This window comes from Nerophis lumbriciformis, unplaced genomic scaffold, assembly GCF_033978685.3.
Source record: "Nerophis lumbriciformis unplaced genomic scaffold, RoL_Nlum_v2.1 HiC_scaffold_168, whole genome shotgun sequence".
Classification (NCBI taxonomy): Eukaryota; Metazoa; Chordata; class Actinopteri; order Syngnathiformes; family Syngnathidae; genus Nerophis; species Nerophis lumbriciformis.
The window spans coordinates 44,011-48,641 of NW_027316667.1; the positions used below are offsets into that span (position 1 = coordinate 44,011).

The following is a 4,631-nucleotide window of genomic DNA, read 5'->3' on the forward strand; positions in this document are numbered from 1 at the left end:
TTTAGGAGTGGCGATTTTACCTCCAGTGTCTGTCTCATCCCAAGGGTTCTGAGTGGTGTGCATTTGAAACCACTCTTGACCAGCGAGGTTTGCAAGATCCTTCTCGAAATTAAATGACTCCGCTTTGTTGAATTCGTCGAATACGAACAGTCCATGACCAAAACGAGAGTCGGAGCCTTTACCTTTTGATCCAATACCCACACCTTCTTTTTTAAGTGATCGGTGTGCAATCCAACCACCCTTGTCAGTCTAGCAGTTTTAGTAAAACTTATTCGACGGTCATTTGTTGGTTTCGCATCAGGAAAAAGCTTGGTGGCTTTCGTAGTGGAGTTCTCATCAAGAGGGTGAGCCTCACAAATCTGATCGAATAATTCTGTCACATCACCGAAGATGGTCATGTTAGCTGACTCAACAAGAGGGGTGGCGACGATGGAAAACGACTGCCTAACATCGATCAGCATGAAAAGATAAATGATCCTCGCCGTCGATGATGACTTACCTGCATCCTGAGAACCAAGAAGGTGAAGATACTTTACGTCGTAGGAGTAGTTCAGGAAAGTCAACTGAACGATGTCGGCGAGAACAGGAGTGATGTGAGTCTGAGGAAACAACATCTTCATCGCCCGAAGAGCATGGAGATAAGCAGGACTCGACTTCGTTTTGAATCCATAGTATGCTCGTCTCTGATCTCTGAGAATTTGAATCTCAATCTGAAGAGGACTTAGGTTCTTGAATTCTGCATCGGACCAGTAAACAGGATCGACACGTCGAAAAAACGGGTCATAGAGTTTTAAGATCTGAGACGTGATCTCATTCGCAGCATTCTCACAATTTTGAAACTCTTCATCAGTCGCTGGTTTTTTATCAGTGAGTTTATCAAAGACAGGACGTTGGAAATTGATACCCTCGACGTGTGATCGAAAGTTGACATAATCAGATGGGGCTACATCATTACTCATTTTTACACTGTTCGTAAATCCAATCACACACATCGCTCATAAAATAAGCATCCACTTCCATTGAAAATGGGTCAGTCCGATTGACATCGAGATTGCGGTCCATTGTTTGAACCCAATGAGTCCACAAGTGAAAAACCTCGTGAGTAATAGTTCCCATATCCTTGAACGTAGGTTTCCTTTTGAACCACAGTAGGAAGGACTGTCTGCCGCAATAACAACAACACCCTAGTACGGTATTACCGAAAGAGGGTGGTGGTGATTCACGTTCGCACTCGTTTTCCTTAAGAATAAGATCCACTAGGTCATGAGGTTGACCCCCCCAAGACAAGTGAACATCGAGGTCGCCCAAAATGTTTTTCTATGTCGAATCATTGGACTGGTCTTCGGCATTCTTTTTGTAAACTGGTAACGCAGTGAATTCAGGATTGGTTATAAATCCCGTCTGCTCCTTGTTAATCAAAGTGCAAGGAACCCCAAACAAGTAGTCAGAAATATGCATAGCGAAGCACTGGATGAACATCTCGCGCTCACCAGGATAAAACATCTTGTGGTTACGCGACGCCCCATACTCCTCAGCGATGGGAGTATCCAACTTAGGATAAAGAAAGGCTTCTTGTTGTTCTTAGAAAGCTCCTCGTCCTTGATCCAGACGATAGGGGGAGACACCATGCCAATAACTGACTGTATAGGTTGTCCGTTCGCACCGACAAGTTTAGGATGGTCGGGAGTAAGACCCTCTGATGGACCGAGGTCTTCCATCCCTTCGGGTAGTGATGTATAGCACATGATTACGCGAGTTCTACTGCGATGATAAGTTAAAAACTTCGATGCCATCGACCTCAGAATCAGGGTCTAGTTTGCGAAGTTTACGAAGGTCGTATGATTTTTCGACCCTGCGATAGTTATTGATCTGAAATCAGGTTCAATCTTTCGCAGGACCACAGTCGAAGAGGTTACGTGACAGGCTCAAACTCTGTCTCAGAGCCATCTTCATTCTCAACAATGAAAGCGTATTGATCGACAGGTTTGACCTTTTTATTTTTCACGAAAGGTTTTTTCTCCTTCTTTGGAGTATTTTCAACTTCAGTATTTTCAGGTGGGTCTTCGTTATCAGTATCTGCACTCCAATCATTGAAGGCTTTGAGGTAGCCGTTCTTTGCTTGAGGTGAACTAATACCAAGAATATCTGAGATAGATTCTTTGTGATCTCTGACCGTCTTTAAATGCGGCGATGAGAATGTCTAATTTTTCTTTACGGATTTTATAAGCCATTACGAGTGAAGAATAAAAGAAGTAGTAAAAGTTGTCAACTTTTTAATTAGAGCCGAGGAAGGAGTCAAACCTTCGTCTTCCGATTCGGATGCTCTATCGTTGAGCTACACGGCATTTGGTTGCGGATGTCGGATTTGAACCGACGACCTCAAGATTATGATTCTCGCACTCTAACCAACTGAGCTAATCCGCTCAGAGGTAAATATTCGAGAAGACGATTGGTGTCAAATAAAAAAATGGTAAGCTACAAGGACTCGAACCTCGATCTCCCCGTTCGTAGTGGGGTGTCCTAAGCACAGCTTGGGGAATGGCACTAGATAAAGGTTATGTGAAGAAGCTGCGCGAGGTTCTAAATATTCTCCTGCGCTATATTCTCTTGTCACAGATGCGTAAAAATTTCCTCCGCCATGATCTAAACATGGCGGAGGCTTAAAAGACCTTGGTTTCGAAGACTCTTCACTCCAACTCTCTGTCCAAAGGAGAGAATGTGGAGATCGGGAAGCTTCCAAACCTTTCGATCAGGAATCAAGGCAACCTTTTATTAAGGATAAGCGACTGTAGGCTAATGGTAAACCATCGTTCCTCCCAGTTCGAAATTGCGGGCTCAAATCCGTCAGTCGCTCACTTAATGAATCACATATAACTTATTTCATGTAATCTTTCAAGAGCTTTTCTATTAGTGGTGAGGTCTTGCCTTTCCACTTTTTTAAAGCTGTCGCAGATCGGGGTCGCACCGACATCCTTAACCCAAAAGAGACTAGCATAATGGTTGAGTGTTTTGAGACGGGATTATTTGCACTTTACCGTTCATTAAACTACTTACGCAATTCGAGGGTAATAGAAAATGATGGGTTGTCAAGTTTATTTCATCCGCAAATTCTTATGACAGAACTGCTCGTTCAATCGCTCCAGTCTCTTTCCGAGAATTTGAACAACTCACTCATGACACGCTGTTGCTGATACATTAGGTCCTTATCCTCACGAGGTAGTGTAGGAAGATGTTTCACCCATGAATTTATTTAAAGCATTGAGCTTGGAAGCTTCTTGTTGTGTCTCAATAAGTAATCGATTAACAAATGTTTCACTTTCACTATATGAAGCTTCAAATGCCTCTTTGGGAAGACCACGAGATATAGCCGTCGTGGTCTGGATGATTAGGTTTATCGTCTTTCCTACGAGTGGGTATTCTACCAAATATCCCTCCTTATTACTTTCCTCTTCAGCAGGGATCTCCCAGCCTCTCTTTTCATATAAGCACCGAGGGTCATTGGTTCGGCTTTAATTGTCTTGGTTCCTGTATATGTTTTCATAGAGTCAACAGGATCAATAGAAAATGACGGGTGTCAAGTTTATTTTTGTAGTTTCAATGTGGTGCTTAGTTTCAATGTGGTGCTTAGTTTCAATGTGCTCGTGGTCAATCTGTGTAGATATTAAACGCAAACCCCACCGACGCCTACGCAATTTCTACCAGCAAACCACCACGCCCCCCTTGTCGTTCTTCGTCGGAGGTTCCAGCCCCCTCGTTTCTAGCGTGCGCTCGGTCGTGGGCGTAGAAAAGCCCCACCTTGTCACGGGCGGGGCTTGCGTTATCGAAAAGTAGACTTTGAAAAGAATCAACCGTGATTCAGGGCATCATAAAGTTCTTTTATCTTTTCCTTTAAAAGAGGATCTTCCAGCTGCTTTATTAAGATACAGTATCGGTCGTGCCTCGTCATGTGCCCGCGATCATCGTATGGTAGAAAACCATCCAACATCTCGCCCACAATGTTCTTTTGATGAAGATCGGCAGTTGTTTCACAAGTGAACAGATGACCATCACTGGTCTCGTACGCTTCTAGTGGTTTAGAATTCATAGTATGATCAGGATTAAGGTGATTAGTAAAAACCAAAGAAGTAAGGCGAGTTTCGCGGATAGAGGAACGGGGATTTTCTTACGTCGATTCGGTCGGGGATTTGTGGAAATTCCAAGCGATTTCTTTGTGAAGTTATCCATGACTAATCGTTCCATTCTACGTTATTTGAAAACTCTTCATCGATATTGCTTTCCTCATATAAAAACTCAAAATTCAAACCTCTAGCATCGCAAACGAAGGCGAAACACGTCCACACTTGGACTTCGTTAAACTCAGAAAGACGTTTCAAATTCCACTCCTCATCACTTGCGTCGCTGGAGTAAAAGCTTAAAAATCCATCGTAGGAAGTATATTTAGCCGATATCCATTTTTCCCAATCTTTCCAATGACGTTTGATAAATCGGATCAATTTGGATTCATCAAATTCGATAGAGCACTCAATTTTATCAGTGTCGAAATTATATTCACGAGGCGAGTGCAGTGCCGAATACTCCAGCTTGACCGGGAAAGCATTGTCTGAAAATAAAGACTGGAATGATTGAACTAA

General features: G+C 43.0%; 1 non-coding gene across 1 annotated transcript; it reads right to left on the minus strand.

The window, feature by feature from the left end:
• Positions 1–2,350: 2,350 nt before the first annotated feature.
• trnam-cau (transfer RNA methionine (anticodon CAU)) lies at positions 2,351–2,424 on the minus strand. The gene has a single exon. It is a non-coding gene; the product is annotated as a tRNA-Met (tRNA).
• Between the last annotated feature and the right edge of the window lie 2,207 nt (positions 2,425–4,631).